Consider the following 23,226-nt stretch of genomic DNA (forward strand, 5'->3'; position numbering starts at 1 on the left):
GTTTATTTGTCTAGCTTGAGGAACCGGGGCTAGAGGATCGTTACTGATGAATCATAGATACACTGTAATCATCTTAGGGGAGGAGGGAGTACTACTTTTGTAAACAAATATATAAGATGTTTTAGGGGAAGAGGAGTAGGAGTGCTCCACCCCTGTATGAGTATTAAATTTTAAAAAACAAAGCAGGACATTTAAAAAAATCTGAAATTTGGGGATATGAAATCAAAGTGCCCAATATACTGCCGTGTAAAGTTTCGAGAGAAAAAAGTTACCAAGGAACGTACTCTCAATGAAAAGACAAAAAAGTTCCGTATAGAGAAAAAAATTGTTTGGATGGATTGTAGGTCGACATTTATTTTCTTCTCCGCGGATATATTTTCTGATATTTTTTCACGAAACTTCGCATGGAAATAGATTAGGCACGTTTGACTTTCCAAATTTTTAATTTTTTGATTTGCTAGGTATTTTTTGAAATTAATTGTTGTATGGAGGTGTGGAGCCGTCACGAGCTCTTGTGTCTCTAGCCAAAATAAGTGTCTCAATTTTAATACTATAACTTTGTGCTAGAATTAGTACAAAGTTGAGACATTTATTTTGGAACGGAGAGAGTATTTTTCAAATGTTGCAATATTTGTATACGAGTGTGGAGCAACCAGATGCAGCAAGATGAAGTAGCATTGTTATTCCGACTTCAATTTGAGGCAAGAATGTTGGTCCCTTGGCGACGAAGGGATACTCGCCGATTCCACGCCCAACTCACCCAGCCATTGACTCCACTATTATTTCTACACGCCAAGTCATTGACCCGTCCTTCTACAGATACAGATAGGAGCACTCCCAATTCTCGAATTTAGGCCACTCCAACTCCAAAGATCAAACATCACAGTGCGCAGCGTAGCTTTCTCCATGAGGCATCGCGGGGGGCCATTCAGAAAAAGAACAAAAGAAAAAAGAGAAATGCGGATCTAGTGCCAATCGATAGCCATATATACGCTTTTAAGCGAAGCACATGATCTTATCCTCGCAGGCTCCGAACCCTGCTTTCGTTTCGATGGTGGAGGGAGGGATCGTGTTCTTCCCCACCGTCCTCTATCCAGGGATAAAATGAGCCAGTGGGGAAAAGAACAAAAGGATGGAGGATAATTTCCGGATCACGGATCGGATCTCGCTGCCAAAGGAATCGCGGAAAACAAACCACCTTTTTTTTTTTTGGAATTCGGAAAACAAACCACCTTCGCATGCCGTATGTTGAGCGATGAGTGTGACGGCGCACGGCCGTAGGATAGGAAGCTGTTTGGCACGTCGTCGGCCAGGGGCCGGGGGCCGGGAGGAGGAAACGGCGACGCTGCTTTTTATGGCCGCCGGCCCGCGTGGGCACCTGCACCTGCGGCTAGACGTGCCGGGAACCGGGACCCGGCGGATAGACGGACGGCTCCACCGCCCAAATCCGTTCCCACGTCTGGCTCGGCCTTCCAACGGCCCGCTCCCCGACGTCCAAACATGCCTCGACCCTGTGTAGGCCTCGCTGCCTCGAACTCACCGCGGCCGTGGGTCGGCAAAAGTCGCCACTCACAAGTCACAAGTCACAACTCTACTCTAGAGCACACGACTAGTACTGTGCTACGGTGAACTATTCGACATAAACCCTGGTTTTGGTTTAGGGTATGAAAATGATACGTAGTACTCCTACATGACAGTGTTAAAGATTAATTAATGTAGCTCTCAGGGATACATGAAAAGTGCAGCAAATGTTGGTGAGAAGCAGCAGACTGGTCCAACACTGTGCCTTTTGGCACGTTCAGAGTTTCAGACTAGTCCAGTCTCTGCGTTTCTTACCAACAAGCAGGTGTAGCCTTTGGCCCAGCACGAAATTGTGGAAGAGTTTTATCGCACTGTTGGGATTCCCTATCACTTTCTATCATCCTTGTTCAGGTTCTTGTCCCGTCAGCCGCTGTAGCATCAGGAGAATATGGCTGTTCACAGCAAATGTGACAAATGCTAATGTCTCGGTTAGTTTGGCCCTCTCTCCCGTGGGATTTTTTTTCCAAAACTATCATCTTTTTATAGCTAATTCGGAAACTATAGTATCCATTGTCAAAAAATCAAAACCATGACCCCGTCGGTCTTGTGGTGGCCGAAGAGGTAGTTTTCGGCCCGAATTTGGCCGAAAATGACTTTTCGTCCAGCAGTTGACCGAAAAGGGCCAACTGGGCCGAAGAGGTGGCGCCGGTGGCGGGCCGGCCGAAAATAGTAGCTTCGGCCTACGCGCGACCGAAATAGGCCGTTTTCGGCCAGCCCGTGGCCGAAGAGGTTTTCGGCCAGGCCTAGACCGAAAAGGTCTGGATAAGGTCGGGCGCGTCGTCTCCTTCCTCCCGGTCAGCTCGCCTCTGTTTCTTTCTCTTCCTCTCGTTCTTCTCTTTAGAGCTCGCTACCCCAAGCCGATCTCCTCCAGTTTGCACCCATTTTCACAACCAAGGCACATAATAGATAGATCGTAGCATTCTCCACCGGCCTATGGTTTTTTTTTGCTATGGGATAGTTTTTTGTGCGTTTGGGGAAGGAGCCATGGTGGGGTGGAGGAGGTGCGGTTGGGATGGAGGTGGTGGTGAGGAGAAGCAGCAGCTGTGGAGGAGGAGGTGGTGAGGAGGAGCAGCAGCTTGGGGGTTGACCGGAGTTGATCCTCCGGTCATCGAGTGGGCGGCGCTGCCGTTGTCCGGTGGTGCAAGTACTTCGCGAGGTGGCCGGTGCCACTGACTGGAAGAGACACACGCTTCGAAGGTATAACCATGTCGTCACTATTTTTCTCTAAATTGTATAGTTTATTAGTTAGTGTTAATATGTTTGTGGTGGCATTTTAGTGCATAGTTAGTGTAACGGATAATATTAGTGTTCGTTGTGATTAATTAGAAGATGACAATGTCTGACACGTGAAAATGTCCGAATCAGTAAATTTGACTGTACTGCGGCGCTGGTAATGTTCGATATAATGAGTTGGGGGTTGATCTTAGCGAGTTTAAAAATGGCGTCATGACACTAGCGGACCCGGACACACTGGATATTAGACAGTTGAAGTACTGGTTGACAACTAGTTTCGGGCTGGATCCTGAAGTATGTTCTGTTAGTATTCATACATTGTGGACCAAATCCTGTAAAAATGTTAAGTGGGAGTTGATGCCTATAGATAGGAGCCGACATTGGTTGACGTTGTTAAGACGTTGTCGAGACCGAAGAATCCACCCACATGCCCTTGTGCAACCTGTGGCGAAGGAGGAGAATACCGTACAACTCCACAGGGGGTATGAACCCGGACAGGGCAGTCAAGTGGCTACCGAAATTGATTTATCCGGGTCACAGCCACCTGATGTGGATGCTAGCCAACCCGAGAAAGAGTCGGACTACGTGCCACACAATGTTTGTGGTCATGATACTGGGCAGAGTAGCCAGTCGATAATATTAGCTGGTTCTGGTTTTGCTGATGGGGATGAGGAAGGGGATGAAATGCAGAGGGTGATGGAGGAAGAGGACGAGGATGGATTCGCGGAGGATCTGGATTCTGAAAATTCCGAGGATGAAGTGGAGGTATCGATTCCTTCTGCATGGGACCAGGACATATCCACCGGCCTTACGGTCAACGATGGCCATGAGACTCCGTGGCAGTATAATCTGAACCAAGTCCAGATAGGGGCTATGTTTGATACAAAGAAAAAATTGAAGTATGCGGTGATAAAGTGGGCCATGTCTACACAGAGGGTTTCTTGGATACACATATCAAGTCCAACAAATTATACCGTGAAATGTGTTGAAACAGGTTGTCCTGGGAAGGTGCACGGGCACGTGCCGAAGTATGACATCCACTGGGTTGTCACCAATGTCGTCCCACATAATTGTGTGAGGAAGAACCTGCTGGTGAAGCATCCTAACCTGACTTCAACTCTCATTGCGCAACTCATGTATACTGAGATAGTAGAGAAGAAAGATATGGAAGCAAAACACATCCAGACAGTAGTGAAGGTCAGATGGAATTATGGCATTCCTTATGGGAAGGCTTGGAGGGCTAAGCAGAAGGCTATGGAGGAAAGGTTTCGGACGTTCTTCGACTCATATGATAATGTTGTCCGTCTCCTTGACATATTGAAGGAAAGGAATCCCGATACTTATCTGAACGTACAACACACGAGGTTGCCGAGTATACCAGATTTCAAGGTGTTGAAACAGTGTTCTTCTCTTTCGCTATGTGCATCGAAGCTTTCCGGCATTGTCCTCCTGTTATGTTTGTGGATGGTACATTCCTAACCGGTTAGTACAGAGGGCAAATCCTGACTGCTATTGGTGTGGGCGGGAACAATCAAATCATCCCACTTGCGATGGCATTTGTGGAGGGTGAGAACTTTCCAAGTAGGGTATGGTTCTTCCGGCAAGTGAAAATTGCCATCGTGTAGGACCGACCAAACATGTGTGTCATTCACGACAGACATGCTGGTATATTGAAGGCCGTGAAGACACTAAGTAATCCAACAGCTGATGAACCAACACCTTGGTGGGACTTGCAGAGCCGGTGGTGCATGCGTCATCTTGGGGCAAAAAATTTCTCACAGTTCAAGAACAAGCGGTTGATGAATTTGTTCAAAAAAATATGCAAGCAAAACCAGCAGCGCAAGTACGGATTTATTTGGTCAAAACTAGATGATTTTACTAAGAAGCAGGTTCGTGCGAGGAAGAAAATGGAACAAGATCAGGTTAAATTAGCAGCACTCATCGCGGAGCTAGAGGAGCCAGTAGGTCTTTGTGACTTGCCAGCAATTGACCCTCCTAATACTAAGAGAAAGAAGGGGAGGGCAATAAAGAATTTTTCTGAGTGGATAGAGAAAGAGCCTCATGTGAATTGGTCTTTGCTGCATGACATCCATGGAGCTAGGTATGGCCACATGACAACCAATCATGCAGAGGTGTATAATTTTGTACTTAGAGGGAATAGAGCATTGCCACTTACATCTATTGTGGAGGCCGTATTCCAGGGCACTTTGAGATATTTCAGAGAAAGGCACGAGTTAGCAAGGAAGCATATTGCAGATAATCAGAACACACCTTATTGTAGCCGTGTCATGGAGTACATGGCACATAAGATAGAGAAAGCAAACAAGCACACTGTCAGACTGATAGGTAATCAGGAAAGGAGGTATGAGGTTCAGCTTCCTACTAATGGTTTTGGTTCTTCAAATGAGGTGAAGACACACGAGGTAAAAATTGGAACAGAATTTCATCCAACGTGTGAGTGCACATGCAACAAACCGAAGTTGTTGCACCTACCTTGCTCACATGTGTTGGCTGCCTGTGGCCAGATTGAGTTAGACGCTATCTCCTTTGTGTCCCCATACTATTTAAAAGAGGCAGTACTCAACACATGGACAGGTGAGATGACAGGGTTTAGAGTCGTCGGCAATTTCAACAAGGTAAACGACGGTGAGAGAGTATACATCCCGGATCCAGAACTTCGCCGAACAAGTAGGGGCAGACGAAAGGCCCGTCGCATCCGAAACGATACGAACCAATCTGAAGCTGGTGGAGCAACTAGACAATGTTTGTTATGCGCGGCTTATGGGCATAGGATGAAATATTGTCCCGACCTGAACAAAGATGGTGCTTCCACATCTACGAGTGCTTCCACATCTACGAGTGCTTCCACATCAACGACTGTGACAATAGGAGCAAGAGGTAGACATGGTTGTGGCAGTCGAGGCCGAAGGGGCGGACGAGGAAGAAATAACTCACAAGCTATATAATGTGTCGTACTATGTTTTAATATGTAATATGTCAGGACTATGTTTTAATTTGTAATATGTTAGGACTATGTTTTAATTTGTAATATGTCAGGACTACGTTTTAATTTGTAATATGTCAGGACTATGTTTTGTCTGGACTATGTTTTAATTTGTAATATGTCAGGACTATGTTTTACTTTGTAATATGTTGTACTATGTTTTAATTTGTAATATGTTTGTACTATGTTTTATTTGCACCTGAGATTTGTTGTTTGAATTGCATATATGTCTTCGTATCTGTTGCTTAATGGTAACATCGATAGAGAGCACCGGGGCGCCCTTATGGAAGCGGGCAAGAACATAGACGTGTTGGTCACTCGTACCCCAAAGTCTAACTGGTTGATACACCATTCATGGGTTGATAGGTATGTGTGCATATAATGGAGTCCATATACTGACTTACTATGTTTGACATACTTTTCATAGGCGCTAACAATCTCTTTATTTCGTAGGTTAAGTTGGGCTAGACTTCTATCCTTGGCACGACTGGTTGAGGGTACATTGGATGAGTGGGTTGATGGTCCGGACTTAGATGAGGTAGGTGAACCATTGCAGTTACACAATAGGCAAGTGAAACATTTCTCTTACGACAAGTCACTCCTTACCTGCTTAGTAGATAGATAGAGACCAGAGACACATACGTTTCACTGGGGGAGAGATGGCGCCTACTTTACAAGATGTGTCTTGTTGGGATTACCTCTGGCCGGTGCTGCCATAGGTCCTTTGGAGGCAGAATCTGGTTGGCAAGCAGCGATGCAGACCCGTTTTTTGGCTGCGTGCCAACTGCGAGGGCCATAGCCAACGATCCTCACATGCCTCTTTTTAGATGGTTGAGCCAGTTTCAGGTAACCTTCATGGCCACTTAAACAAATGTTGTTTTTTTAGTTGCCCGATGTTCATACAATCATTACATTTCTATGTAGATTGTCTCGTTAGGATATCTCGATGTTCAGTTGTCGGAGGCACAGATTGACCGGATTGTTGTTGCGTGTTTTACGTGGCTGCTATGGGTTTCTAGCAAGAACGTTTCTTACCTACGCAAAAGGCACACCGGTGATATGCCAATTGCTATTTACCCTTCATAAGGACCCTCTTCATCGAATCCGATCCAACTAAAGTGGGAGAGACAGACACCCGCTAGCCATCTTATGCATCAAGTGCATGTCAGTGGGTGGAACCTGTCTCACGTAAGCGTACGTGTAAGGTCGGTCCGGACCACTTCATCCCACAATGCCGCCGAATCAAGATAAGACTAGTAATGATAAGCAAATTGACCAAATCATCGCCCACAACTACTTTGTGTTCTACTCGTGCATAGAATCTACACATAGACCTAGATCATGATGCCACTATTGGGGAACGTAGTAATAATTCAAAATTTTCCTACGTGTCACCAAGATCAATCTAGGAGATGCTAGCAACGAAAGAGAAGGAGTGCACCTTCATACCCTTGAAGATCGCTAAGTGGAAGCATTACAAGAACACGGTTGATGGAGTCGTACTCGCGGCAATTCAAATCACGGAAGACCCGATCCAAGCGCCGAACGGACGGCGCCTTCACGTTCAACACACGTACAACCCAGGGGACGTCTCCTCCTTCTTGATCCAGCAATAGGAGAGGAGAAGTTGAGGGGAACTCCGGCAACATGACGGCGTGGTGGCGGTGGAGCTCGTGGTTCTCCGGCAGGGCTTCGCCAAGCACTACGGAGGAGGAGGAGGTGTTGGAGGAGGGAGGGGCTATGCCAGGAACGGGGGTGCGGCTGCCCTATCTCTCCCTCACTATATATAGGGGGAAGGGGGGAGGAGGAGGCGCCCTAGGGTTTCCCTAGGGGAGGGGAGGCGGCCACAGGGGAAACCCTAGATGGGTTTGGGCGCCCCCACCCTTAGGAAACTTGCTCCCCAAGCCGGGAGGGGCGGCTGCCCTAGGGGAGGCGCCCCCCACCTCTCCAGGTTACGTGAGATGGGGTGGGAGGGGCGCACAGCCCCTTAGTGGGCTGGTGTGCCCCCTCCCCTTGGCCCATAAGGCCCTCAACGCTTGTCGGGGCCTCCGAAACTCCTTTCGGTCACGCTGGTCGTCACCCGGTACTCCTAGAACAATTCCGGATTCCAATACGCTTCGTCCAATATATCGATCTTCACCTCTGGACTATTCCGGAGTTCCTCGTCACATCCAGGATCTCATCTGGGAATCCTAACAACCTTAGGTAACCACATACTATTCCCATTACAACTCTAGCGTCACCAAACCTTAAGTGTGTAGACCCTACGGGTTCGGGAACCATGCAGACATGACCGAGACACCTCTCCGGCCAATAACCAATAGCGGGATCTGGATACCCATATTGGCTCCCACATGTTCCACGATGATCTCATTGGATGAACCACGATGTCGAGGATTCAATCAATCACGTATACAATTCCCTTTGTCCACCAGTATGTTACTTGCCCGAGATTCGGTCGTCCCCCATACCTCGTTCAATCTTGTTACCGGCAAGTCTCTTTACTCATTCCGTAATGCATGATCCCGTGGCTAACTCCTTAGTCACATTGAGCTCATTATGATGATGCATTACCGAGTGGGCCTAGAGATACCTCTCCGTCACACGGAGTGGCAAATCCCAGTCTCGATTCGTGCAACCCAACAGACACTTTTGGAGATACCTATAGTGCACCTTTATAGCCACCTAGTTACATTGTGACGTTTGATACACCCAAAGCACTCCTATGGTATCCGGGAGTTGCACAATCTCATGGTCTAAGGAAATGATACTTGACATTAGAAAAGCTCTAGCAAACGAACTACACGATCTTGTGCTATGCTTAGGATTGGGTCTTGTCCATCACACCATTCTCCTAATGATGTGATCCCGTTATCAACGACATCCAATGTACATGGTCAGGAAACCATAACCATCTATTGATCAACGAGCTAGTCAACTAGAGGCTTACTAGGGACATGTTGTGGTCTATGCATTCACACATGTAATACAGTTTCTGGTTAATACAATTATAGCATGAACAATAGACAATTATCATGAACAAGGAAATATAATAATAACCATTTTATTATTGCCTCTAGGGCATATTTCCAATAGTCTCCCACTTGCACTAGAGTCAATAATCTAGTTCGCATCGTCATGTGATCAACACTCATAGTTCACATCGCCATGTGACTAACACCCAAAGAGTTTACTAGAGCCAATAATCTAGTTCACATCGCCATGTGATTAACACCCAAGAGTTTACTATAGTCAATAATCTAGTTCACACCACCATGTGATTAACACTCAATGAGTTCTAGGGTTTGATCATGTTATGCTTACGAGAGAGGTTTCAGTCAACGTGTCTGCAACATTCAGATCCGTGTGTTCTTCGCAAATCTCTATTTCATATTGTAGATGTTGCTACTATGCTCCACTTGGAGCTATTCCAAATGGTTGCTCCACTATACGTATCCGGTTTGCTACTCAGAGTCATCCGAATAGGTGTTAAAGCTTGCATCGACGTAACCCTTTACACCAAACTCTTCATCACCTCCATAATCGAGAAACATTTCCTTATTCCTAAGGACAATTTTTTGACCGTTGTTCAATGATCCACTCCTGGATCACTCTTATACCCCCTTTCCAGACACGTCGCAAGGCACATCGTGGTACACAACATGGCATATCGTATAGAGCCTATGGCTAAGGCATAGGGGACGACTTTCGTCTTTCCTCTTTGTTCTGCCATGGTCGAGCTTCAAGTCTTAACTTCACACCTTACAACTCAGGAAAGAACTCCTTCTTTGACCGATCCATCTTGAACTCCTTCAAGATCATGTCAAGGTATGTGCTCTGTGAAAGTCTTATCAGGTGTTTTGATCTATCTCTATAGATCTTGATACTCAACATGTAAGCAGTTTTACACAGGTCTTCCTTTGGAAAACTCCATTCAAACAACCCTTTATGCTTTCCAGAAATTCTACATCATTTCCGATCAATAATATGTCATCCACATATACTTCTCAAAATGTTGTAGTGCTCCCGCTCACTTTCTTGTAAATACAAGTTTCTTGCAAACTTTGTATAAACCCAAAAGCTTTGATCACCTCATCAAAGTGTATGATCCAACTTTGAGATGCTTGCTCTAGTCCATAGAAGGATCGCTGGAGTTTGCATACCTTTTAATATCCTTAGGATCGACAAAACCTTCTGGTTGTATCACATACAACCTTTCCTCACGGAAATCGTCAAGGAAAGTTTGTTTTGACATCCATCTACCAGATTTCATAAATGAAAATGCAGCAACTGCTAACATAATTCTAACAGACTTTAGCATCGCTATGATTGAGAAAGTCTCATCACAGTCAACTCCTTGAACTTGTCAGAAACTTATTTGAGACAAGTCGAGCTCCATAAATGGTGACAATACCATCAATGTCTGTCTTCTTCTTAAAGATCCATTTATTCTCAATGGCTTGCCGATCATCGGGAAATTCCACCAAAGTCCATACTTTGTTCTCATACATGGACCCTATCTCGGATTTCATGGCTTCCAACCATTTGTTGGAATCTGGGCCCACATCGCTTCTTCATAGCTCATAGGTTCATTGTTGTCCAACCTACGAGGTTTGATAGTAATTTGATCTGAAGCTTCATGATTATGATCATTATCTTTCTCTTCAACTGACGCAAGTGCCACAGAAACATCTTTCTGTGATGCGCTACTCTCTGGTTGAAGTGAAGGTTCAACAACCTCCTCAAGTTCTATCTTCCTCCCACTCAATTCTTTTGAGAGAAACTCTTTCTCGAGAAAGGACCTGTTCCTAGCGACAAACACTTTGCCCTCAGATCTGAGATAGAAGGTATACCCAATCGTCTTGTTTGGGTATTCTATGAAGACACAATTTTCCGCTTTGGGTTTGAGCTTTTCTGGCCGAAGCCTATCAACATAAGCATTGTAGCCCCAAACCTTAAGAAACAACAACTTAGGTTTCTTGCCAAACAATAGTTCATACAGTGTCGTCTCCATGGACTTAGATGGTGCCCTATTTAAAGTGAATGTAATTGTCTCTAATGCATAACCCCAAAATGATAGCGATAGGTTGGTAAGAGACATCATAGATCGCAGCATATCCTATAGGGTGTGATTACGACGTTCAAACACACCATTACGCTATGGTGTTCCAGGTGGCGTCAACTGTGAAACGATTCCACCTTGTCTTTAGTGATTGCCAAACTCATAACTCAGATACTCTCCCCTTGATCAGATCGTAGGAACTTGATCTTCTTGTTATGATGATTCTCAACTTCACTCTGAAATTGCTTGAACTTTTCAAACATTTCAGACTTATGCTTCATTAAGTAAATATACCCATATCTACTCAATTAATCGGTGAAGGTGAGAAAATAACAATATCCACCGCGTGCGTCAACACTCATTGGACCGCACACATCAGCATGTGTGATTTCCAACAAGTCACTTGCCCGTTCCATTGTTCCAGAAAACGGGGTTTTAGTCATCTTGCCTATGAGGCATGATTCGCATGTGTCAGGTGATTCAAAATAAAGTGACTCCAAAAGTCCATTAGTATGGAGGTTCTTCATGCGCTTTACACCAATATGACCTAAGCGGCAGTGCCACAAGAAAGTGGTACTATCATTATCAACTCTACATCTTTTTGGCATCAATATTATGACCATGTGTATCACTACGACCGAGATTCAATAAACCATTCACATTGGGTGCATGACCATAGAAGGTATTATTCATGTAAATAGAATAACCATTATTCTCTAACTTAAATGAATAATCGTATTGCAATAAACATGATCTAATCATGTTCATGCTCAACGCAGACACCAATACAAACAACATTTATCTGGGTTCAACACTAATCCCGAAAGTAGAGCGAGCATGCGATGGTGATCCTGTCATCCTTGGAAACACTTCCAACACACATTGTCACCTCGCCCTTAGCTAGTCTCTGTTTATTCCATAGCTTTTGTTTCGAGTTACCAATATTAGCAACTGAACCGGTATCTAATACCCATGTGCTACTAGGAGTACTAGTAAGGTACACATCAATAACACATATATCAAATATACTTTTGTTGAAGTTGCCAGCCTTCTTATCTACCAAGTATTTGACGCAGTTCCGCTACCAGTGACTGTTCCCCTAATAGAAGCACTTTGTCTCGGGTTTGGGTTATTGGGTTTCTTCATTGGAGCGGCAACTGGCTTGCCATTCATGAAGTTTCCCTTCTTGCCCTTGCCCTTCTTTGAAACCAGTGGTCTTGTTAACCATCAACGCTTGATGCTCCTTCTTGATTTCTACCTTTACGGCCTTAAGCACGACGAACAGCTAGGGGATCATCTTCCCTTGCATGTTATAGTTCATCACGAAACTCTAGCAACTTGGTGATAGTGATTGGAGAACTTTTGTCAATCACTCTCTTATCTGGAAGATTAACTCCCACTTGATTCAAGTGATTGAAGTACCCAGACATTCTGAGCACATGCTCACTGGCTGAGCTATTCTCCTCCATCTTGTAGGCAAAGATCTTGTCAGAGGTCTCAAGCCTCTCAACACGGGCATGAGCCTGAAATACTAATTTCAGCTCTTGGAACATCTCATATGTTCCATGGCGTTCAAAACGCATTTGGAGCCCTGACTCTAAGTCGTAAAGCATGGCGCACTAAACTATCAGGTAGTCATCAGAACGTGTCTGCCAGATGTTCACAACATCCACACACGACGCCAGAGGGGTCGGCACACCGAGCGATGCATCAAGGACAAAAGCCTTCTGTGTAGCAGTGAGGACAATCCTGAGACTATGGCCCTAGTCCGCACAATTTCTTACAATATCTTTCAACTTAGTATTTCTCTAGGAGCGTATTAAAACAAGGAGCTAAAGCACGAGCTATTAATCCACAACATAATTTGCAAAGACAATTTAGACTATGTTCATGATAATTAAGTTCATCTAATCAAATTATTTAATGAACTCCCACTCAGATAGACATCCCTCTAGTCATCTAAGTGATACATGATCCGAATCGACTAGGCCACGTCGGATCATCACGTGAGACTGTCTAGTCATCAATGGTGAACATCTCCATGTTGATCGTATCTACTATATGATTCATGTTCGACATTTCGGTCTCTCGTGTTCCGAGGCCACGTCTGTACATGCCAGGCTCGTCAAGTCAACCTAAATGTTTCTGATACGTCTCCAACATATCTATTTTTATTGCTCCATGCTATATTATCTACTATTTTGGACTATATTGGGCTTTATTTTCCACTTTTATATTATTTTTGGGACTAACCTATTAACCGGAGGCCCAGCCCAGAATTGCTATTTTTTTTGCCTATTTCAGTGTTTTGAAGAAACGGAATATCAAACGAAGTCCAAACGGAATAAAATCTTCGGGAACGTGATTTTCTCACCGAACGTGATCCAGGAGACTTGGACCCTGCTCCAAGGAACAAAAGAGGCGGTCACGAGGGTGGGGGGCGCCCCCCTAGGGCGTGTCCCCCTGCCTCGTGGGCCCCTCGTTGCTCCTCTGGCGTACTTCTTCCTCCTATATATACACACGTACCCCAAAACGATCAGAACAGGAGCCAAAAACCTAATTCCACCGCCGTAACTTTCTGTATCCACGAGATCCCATCTTGGGGCCTGTTCCGGAGCTCCGCCGGAAGAGGGCCGTCATCACGGAGGGCGTCTACATCACCATGGCCTCTCCGATGAAGTGTGAGTAGTTTACCTTAGACCTTCGGGTCCATAGTTAGTAGCTAGATGGCTTCTTCTCTCTCTTTGAATCTCAATACAAAGTTCTCCCCCTCTCTCGTGGAGATCTATTCGATGTAATCTTCTTTTTGCGGTGTGTTTGTTGAGACCGATGAATTGTGGGTTTATGATCAAGGCTATCTATGAATAATATTTGAATCTTCTCTGAATTCTTTTATGCATGATTGGTTATCTTTGCAAGTCTCTTTGAATTATCCGTTTGGTTTGGCCAACTAGATTGGTAGTTCTTGCCATGGGAGAAGTGCTTAGTTTTGGGTTCGATCTTGCGGTGTCCTTACCCAGTGACAGAAGGGGCAGCAAGGCACGTATTGTATCATTGCCATCGAGGATAACAAGATGGGGTTTATTTCATATTGCATGAATTTATCTCTCTACATCATGTCATCTTGCTTAAGGCGTTACTCTGTTTTTAACTTAATACTCTAGATGCATGCTGGATAGCGGTTGATGAGTGGAGTAATAATAGTAGATGCAGAATCGTTTCGATCTACTTGTCACGGACGTGATGCCTATATACATGATCATGCCTAGATATTCTCATAATTATGCACAATTCTATCAATTGCTCAACAGTAATTTGTTCACCCACCGTAGAATACTTATGCTCTTGAGAGAAGCCACTAGTGAAACTTATGGCTCCCGGGTCTATTCTCATCATATCAATCTCCATCACTTTAATATTGCTTTGCTATTTACTTTGCTTTTACTTTTACTTTGCATCTTTATATCAAAAATACCAAAAATATTTTATCTATCAGATCTCACTCTCGTAAGTGACCGTGAAGAGCTTGACAACCCCTAATCGCGTTGGTTGCGAGTAGCTATCGCTTTGTGCAGGTACGAGGGACTTGAGCGTGGCCTCCTACTGGATTGATACCTTGGTTCTCAAAAACCGAGGGAAATACTTACGCTACTCTGCTGCATCATCCCTTCCTCTTCGGGGAAAACCAACGCAAGCTCAAGACGTAGCAAGAAGGATTTGTGGCGCCGTTGCCGGGGAGTCTACGCAAAAAGTCAATATACCAAGTACCCATCACAATCCCTATCTCTTGCATTACATTATTTGCCATTTGCCTCTCCTTTTCCTCTCCCCCAATTCACCCTTGCCATTGTATTTGCCCTCTCTCCCTATCCTCTCTCTCCGTTTGCCTCTTTTGTCTGCTTGCTTTTTGTTTGCTCGTGTGTTAGTTTGTTTGCTTGTTTGTCACGATGGCTCAACCAAGATTTGGTGATCTTCACCTTAAAAGGTTAGAGGAGATCAAAAACAACGTTAGGAAGTTTATGGTTTTGCAATTTGAGCATAATAATTTCTTTAGAAACGAGCTTAAGGAACAAAAAAGCTTTATGAGTTATATGAATAAAAAGCTTGATGATATTTCTAAAGAATTTGAGGGTATAAGATCCCAAATTGCTCGTCTAGAAAAGATGACTGCTGAAATTTCGGACATGCAAGCCACCTTAGTCAATAAGATGGCCGCTAAACCGAATACTCATGAAAATCAAGATGAAGATCTAAAAGTTATTGATGTGTCTCCAGTTAAATCTTTGTTTTGCAATATGAATCTTTATGAAACTGAATGTGATCTTCCTTTACCTAGAAGGCGTTCTAAAAATTTGGAGTGTTTAGATCTTAATGATGAAATTGATGAAAGTGGGATGGAAAGAAATAAAAATCTAGATGTTGCTAAACCCACTATATTGGATTTCAAGGAATTTAATTATGAAAATTGCTCTTTAATTGATTGTATTTCCTTGTTGCAATCCGTGCTAAATTCTACACATGCTTATAGTCGAAATAAAGCCTTTACCGAACATATTGTTGATGCCTTGGTACAATCTTATGAAGAAAAACTTGAGTTGAAAGTTTCTATCCCTAGAAAACTCTATGATGAGTGGGAACCAACTATTAAGATTAAAATTAAAGATCATGAGTTTTATGCTTTGTGTGATTTGGGTGCTAGTGTCTCTACTATTCCCAAGACTTTGTGTGATTTACTAGATTTCTGTAATTTTGATGATTGCTCTCTAAACTTGCATCTTGCGGATTCCACTATTAAGAAACCTATGGTAAGAATTAATGATGTTCTTATTGTTGCAAATAGGAATTATGTGCCCGTAGATTTCATTGTTCTCGATATAGATTGCAATCCTTCTTGCCCTATTATTCTTGGTAGACCTTTCCTTAGAACGGTTGGTGCGATTATTGATATGAAGGAAGGGAATATTAGATTTCAATTTCCATTAAAAAAGGGCATGGAACACTTTACAAGAAAGAAAATAAAATTACCATATGAAACTATCATGAGAGCCACTTATGGATTTCCCACCAAAGATGGCAATACCTAGATCTATTCTTGCTTGTTATGCCTAGCTAGGGGCGTTAAACGATAGCGCTTGTTGGGAGGCAACCCAATTTTATTTTTATTCCTTGATTTTTGCTCCTGTTTAGTAATAAATAAATTATTTATCCCCTGTTTTGGTTGTGTTTTTTGTGCTTAATTAGTGTTTGTGCCAAGTAGAACCGTTGGGAAGACTTGGGGAAAGTCTTGTTCAACTTGCTGTAAAAAACAGAAACTTTAGCGCTCACGAGAACTGCTGTAATTTTTATTTGAAGAGTGATATTTAGTTAATTATTTTTGCAGATGATTAATAGATAAATTCCTCACGTCCATCAATTTATTTTAGAATTTTTGGGGTTCCATATCTTGCGCTAGCTACAGATTAATACAGACTGTTCTGTTTTTGACAGATTCTGTTTTTCGTGTGTTGTTTGCTTATTTTGATGAATCTATGGATAGTAAAATAGTTTATAATCCATAGAGAAGTTTTAATATAGTAGGTTTAACACCAATATAAATAAAGAATGAGTTCATTACAGTACCTTGAAGTGGTCTTTTGTTTTCTTTCGCTAACGGAGCTCACGAGTTTTCTATTTTGAGTTTTGTGTTGTGAAGTTTTCAAGTTTTGGGTGAATTCTTTTGATGGATCATGGAACAAGGAGTGGCAAGAGCCTAAGCTTGGGGATTCCCATGGCACCCTCAATATAATCCAAGGACACCAAAAAGTTAAAGCTTGGGGATGCCCCGGAAGGCATCCCCTCTTTTCGTCCACTTCCATCGGTAATTTACTTGGAGCTATATTTTTATTCACCAACATGATATGTGTTTTGCTTGGAGCGTCTTGTATTATTTGTGTCTTTGTTTGCTAGTATACCACAATCATCCTTGCTGTACACACCTTTTTAGAGAGCCACACATGAATTAAAATTTGATAGAATACACTATGTGCTTCACTTATTTCTTTTGAGCTAGATAATTTTGCTCTATGTGCTTCACTTATATCTTTTGATCTAGATAATTTTGCTCTATGTGCTTCACTTAGATCTTTTAGAGCACGGTGGTGGATTCGTTTTAAAGAAACTATTGATCTCTCATGCTTCACTTAAATTAATTTGAGAGTCTCTTAATAGCATGGTAATTTGCCTAATAATAATATGCTTGGTATTTAAGATTTGTGAAACTTCCTTTTGAGTGTGTTGAATACTAAGAAAAGATTGAAGCATGATAATTGTTTTGAGATATGGAGGTGATAATATTAAAGTCATGCTAGTTGAGTAGTTGTGAATTTAAAGAATACTTGTGTTGAAGTTCGTGATTCCCGTAGCATGCACGTATGGTGAACCGTTATGTGATGAAGTCGGAGCATGATTTATTTATTGATTGTCTTCCTTATGAGTGGCGGTCGAGGACGAGCGATGGTCTTTTCCTACCAATCTATCCCCCTAGGAGCATGCACGTAGTACTTTGCTTTGATAGCTTCTAAATTTTTTCAATAAGTATATGAGTTCTTTATGACTAATGTTGAGTCCATGGATTATACACACTCTCACCCTTCCACCCTTGCTAGCCTCTCTAATACCGCGCAACTGTCGCCGGTATCATACACCTACCATATACCTTCCTCAAAACAGCCACCATACCTACCTATTATGGCATTTCCATAGCCATTCTGAGATATATTGCCATGCAACTTTCCACCATCTAGTTCATCATGACACATTCATCATTGTCATATTGCATATCCCGGTACACCGCTGGATGCATTCACATAGAGTCATATTTTGTTCTAAGTATCGAGTTGTAATTGTTGAGTTGTAAGAAAAAATAAAAGTGTGATGATCATCATTATTAGAGCATTGTCCCAGTGAGGAAAGAATGATGGAGACTATGATTTCCCCACAAGTTGGGATGAGACTCCGGTCGAAAAATAAAAAAAAGAGGCCAAAGAAGCCCAAATAAAAAAAAGAAAAAAGAGAAAGGCCATAAAAAAGAGAAATGCCATATAAAAATATATAAAAAAATGATGAGAGAAAAAGAGAGAAGGGACAATGTTACTATCCTTTTACCACACTTGTGCTTCAAAGTAGCACCATGATCTTCATAGTAGAGAGTCTCTCATGTTATCACTTTCATTTACTAGTGGGAATTTTTCATTATAGAACTTGGCTTGTATATTCCAATGATGGGCTTCCTCAAATTGCCCTAGGTCTTCATGAGCAAGCAAGTTGGATGCACACCCACTTAGTTTCTTTTTGAGCTTTCATATACTTATAGCTCTAGTGCATCCGTTGCATGGCAATCCCTACTCACTCACATTGATATCTATTGATGGGCATCTCCATAGCCCGTTTGATACGCCTAGTTGATGTGAGACTATCTTCTCCCTTTTTGTCTTCTCCACAACCACCATTATATTCCACCCATAGTGCTATATCGATGGCTCACACTCATATATTGCATGAAGATTGAAAAAGTTAGAGTATGAAACAATTGCTTGGCTTGTCATCGGGGTTGTGCATGATTTAAATACTTTGTGTGGGGAAGATGGAGCATAGCCAGACTATATGATTTTGTAGGGATAACTTTCTTTAGCCATGTTATTTTGAGAAGACATAATTGCTTTGTTAGTATGCTTGAAGTATTATTATTTTCTTTGTCAATATAAACCTTTGTCTTGAATCTTTCTAATCTAAATATTCATACCACAATTAAGAAGATTTGCATTGAAATTATGCCAAGTAGCACTCCGCATCAAAAAATTTCTTTTTATCATTTACCTACTCGAGGACGAGCAGGAATTAAGCTTGGGGATGCCTGATACGTCTCCAACGTATCTATATTTTTTGATTGCTCCATGCTATATTATCTACTATTTTGGACTATATTGGGCTTTATTTTCCACTTTTATATTATTTTTGGGACTAACCTATTAACCGGAGGCCTAGCCTAGAATTGCTGTTTTTTGCCTATTTCAGTGTTTCGAAGAAACGGAATATCAAACGGAGTCCAAACGGAATAAAATCTTCGGGAACGTGATTTTCTCACCGAACGTGATCCAGGAGACTTGGACCCTGCTCCAAGGAACAAAAGAGGCGGTCACGAGGGTGGGGGCGCGCCCCCTTAGGGCACGTCCCCTGCCTCGTGGGCCCCTCGTTGCTCCTCCGGCGTACTTCTTCCTCCTATATATACACACGTACCCCAAAATGATCAGAACAAGAGCCAAAAACCTAATTCCACTGCCGCAACTTTCTGTATCCACAAGATCCCATCTTGGGGCCTGTTCCAGAGCTCCGCCGGAAGAGGGCCGTCATCACGGAGGGCTTCTACATCACCATAGCCTCTCTGATGAAGTGTGAGTAGTTTACCTCAGACCTTCGGGTCCATAGTTAGTAGCTAGATGGCTTCTTCTCTCTCTTTTAATCTCAATACAAAGTTCTCCCCCTCTCTCGTGGAGATCTATTCGATGTAATCTTCTTTTTGCGGTGTGTTTGTTGAGACCGATGAATTGTGGGTTTATGATCAAGTCTATCTATGAATAATATTTGAATCTTCTCTGAATTCTTTTATGCATGATTGGTTATCTTTGCAAGTCTCTTCGAATTATCCGTTTGGTTTGGCCAACTAGATTGGTAGTTCTTGCCATGGGAGAAGTGCTTAGCTTTGGGTTCAATCTTGCAGTGTCCTTACCCAGTGACAGAAGGGGCAGCAAGGCACGTATTGTATCGTTGCCATCGAGGATAACAAGATGGGGTTTATTTCATATTGCATGAATTTATCTCTCTACATCATGTCATCTTGCTTAAGGCGTTACTCTGTTTTTAACTTAATACTCTAGATGCATGCTGGATAGCGGTCGATGAGTGGAATAATAGTAGTAGATGCAGAATCGTTTCGATCTACTTGTCACGGACGTGATGCCTATATACATGATCATGCCTAGATATTCTCATAATTATGCACAATTCTATCAATTGCTCAACAGTAATTTGTTCACCCACCGTAGAATACTTATGCTCTTGAGAGAAGCCACTAGTGAAACCTATGGCCCCCGGGTCTATTCTCATCATATCAATCTCCATCACTTTAATGCTTTGCTATTTACTTTGCTTTTACTTTTACTTTGCATCTTTATACCAAAAATACCAAAAATATTTTATCTACCAGATCTCACTCTCGTAAATGACCGTGAAGGGCTTGACAACCCCTAATCGCGTTGGTTGCGAGTAGCTATCGCTTTGTGCAGGTACGAGGGACTTGAGCGTGGCCTCCTACTGGATTGATACCTTGGTTCTCAAAAACTAAGGGAAATACTTACGCTACTCAGCTGCATCATCCCTTCCTCTTCGGGGAAAACCAACGCAAGCTCAAGACGTAGCAGTTTCGCATGTGTAAATCTGGCTTACACCCATTGTATGCGAACGTGAGAATCTATCAAACCTGATCATCACGTGGTGCTTCGAAACAAAGAACCTTCGCAGCGGTGCACAATTACGGGGAACACATTTCTTGAAATTTTTAGTGAGGGATCATCTTATTTATGCTACCATCGTTCTAAGAAAATATGATGTAACCATGACAAACATCACATGCAAATCATAAAGTGACATGATATGGCCAATATCATCTTGCGCCTTTGATCTCCATCTTCGAGGCGCGGCATGATCACCTTTGTCACCGGGATGAGACCATGATCTCCATCATCATGATCCCCATCATCGTGTCTTCATGAAGTTGTCCCGCCAACTATTACTTCTACTACTATGGCTAACAATTAGCAATGAAGTAAAGTAATTACATGGTGTTTAGCAAGAATGTTTCTTACCTACGCAAAAGCCACAACGGTGATATGCCAATTGCTATCTACCCTTCATAAGGACCCTCTTCATCGAATCCGATCCGACTAAAGTGGGAGAGACTGACACCCGCTAGCCACCTTATGCATCAGGTGCATGTCAGTCGGTGGAACCTTTCTCACGTAAGCGTACATGTAAGGTCGGTCCGGGCCGCTTCATCCCACAATGCCGCCGAATCAAGATAAGACTAGTAACGGTAAGCAAATTGACCAGATCATCGCCCACAACTACTTTGTGTTATACTCGTGCATAGAATCTACGCATAGACCTAACTCATGATGCCACTATTACGGAACGTAGTAATAATTCAAAATTTTACTTGTCCCCAAGATCAATCTAGGAGATGCTAGCAACGAAAGATAAGGAGTGCATCTTCATACCCTTGTAGATCGCTAAGTGGAAGCGTTACAAGAACGCGATTGATGGAGTCATACTCGCAGCGATTCAAATCGCGGAAGATCCGATCCAAGCGCCGAACGGACGGCGCCTCCGCGTTCAACACACGTACAACCCGCGGACGTCTCCTCCTGCTTGATCCAGCAAGGGGAGAGGAGAAGTTGAGGGAGAACTCTGGCAGCATGACGGCGTGGTGACGGTGGAGCTCGTGGTTCTCCGGCAGGGCTTCGCCAAGCACTACGGAGGAGGAGGAGGTGTTGGAGGAGGGAGGGACTGTGCCAGGAAGGGGGGTGCGGCTTCCCTCTCTCTCCCTCACTATATATAGGGGGAAGGAGGGAGGAGGAGGCGCCCTAGGGTTTCACTAGGGGAGGGGCGGCGGCCACAGGGGAAATCCTAGATGGGTTTGGGCGCCCCACCCCTAGGAAACTTGCCCCCCAAGCCGGGAGGGGCGGCTGCCTTAGGGAAGGCGCCCCCACCTCTCCAGGTTACGTGAGATAGGGTGGGATGGGCGCACATCCCCTTAGTGGGCTGGTCTGCCACCTCCCCTTGGCCCATAAGGCCCCCCAACACTTGTCGGGCCTTCGAAACTCCTTTCGGTCACGCCGGTCGTCACCCGGTACTCCCAGAACAATTTCGGACTCCAATACCCTTCGCCCAATATATCGATCTTCACCTCCGGACTATTCCGGAGTTCCTCGTCATGTTCGGGATCTCATCCGGGACTCCGAACAACCTTCGGTAACCACATACTATTCCCATTACAACTCTAGCGTCACCAAACCTTAAGTGTGTAGACCCTACAGGTTCGGGAACCATGCAGACATGACTGAGACATCTCTCCGGCCAATAAACAATAGCGGGATCTGGATACCCATATTGGCTCCCACATGTTCCACGATGATCTCATCGGATGAACAACGATGTCGAGGATTCAATCAATCCCGTATACAATTCCCTTTGTCCATTAGTATGTTATTTGCCTGAGATTCGATCGTCGACATCCCCATACCTTGTTCAATCTCGTTACCGGCAAGTCTCTTTACTTGTTCCGTAACGCATGATCCCGTGGCTAACTCCGTAGTCACATTGAGATCATTATAACGATGCATTACTGAGTGGGCCCAGAGATACCTCTCCGTCATACGGAGTGACAAATCCCAGTCTCGATTCATGCCAACCCAACAGACACTTTCGGAGATACCTGTAGTGCACCTTTATAGCCACCTAGTTACGTTGTGATGTTTGATACACCCAAAGCACTCCTACGGTATCCGGGAGTTGCACAATCTCTTGGTCTAAGGAAATGATACTTGACATTAGAAAAGCTCTAGCAAACGAACTACACGATATTGTGCTATGCTTAGGATTGGGTCTTGTCCATCACATCATTCTCCTAATGATGTGATCCCGTTATCAACGACATCCAATGTCCATGGTCAGGAAACCATAACCATCTATTTATCAACGAGCTAGTCAACTAGAGGCTTACTAGGGACATGTTGTGGTCTATGTATTCACACATGTATTACAGTTTCCGGTTAATACAAATATAGCATGAACAATAGATAGTTATCATGAACAAGGAAATATAATAATAACTATTTTATTATTGTCTCTAGGGCATATTTCCAACATTGTGGAGTAGTTATTAGATGATGGTTGCTAGAGTGAGAGAAGTTTAAACCCTAGTTTATGCGCTATTCCGTAAGGGGCTGATTTGGATCCATATGTTTTATGCTATGGTTAGATTTATCTTAATTCTTCTTTCATAGTTGAGGATGCCTGGAAGAAGGGTTAATCATAAGTGTGGGGCTTGTTCAAGTAAGAACAATACCCAAATACCGGTCCATGAAGGAAATATGCCCTAGAGGCAATAATAAAGTTGTTTTTTTATATTTCCTTATATCATGATAACTGTTTGTTATTCATGCTAGAATTGTATTAACCGGAAACTTAGTACATGTGTGAATACATAGACAAACAGAGTGATGTAGGGTAGAACCCTATGGCCCGATCTTTC

Source organism: Triticum dicoccoides, chromosome 6A, assembly GCF_002162155.2.
Source record: "Triticum dicoccoides isolate Atlit2015 ecotype Zavitan chromosome 6A, WEW_v2.0, whole genome shotgun sequence".
NCBI lineage: Eukaryota > Viridiplantae > Streptophyta > Magnoliopsida > Poales > Poaceae > Triticum > Triticum dicoccoides.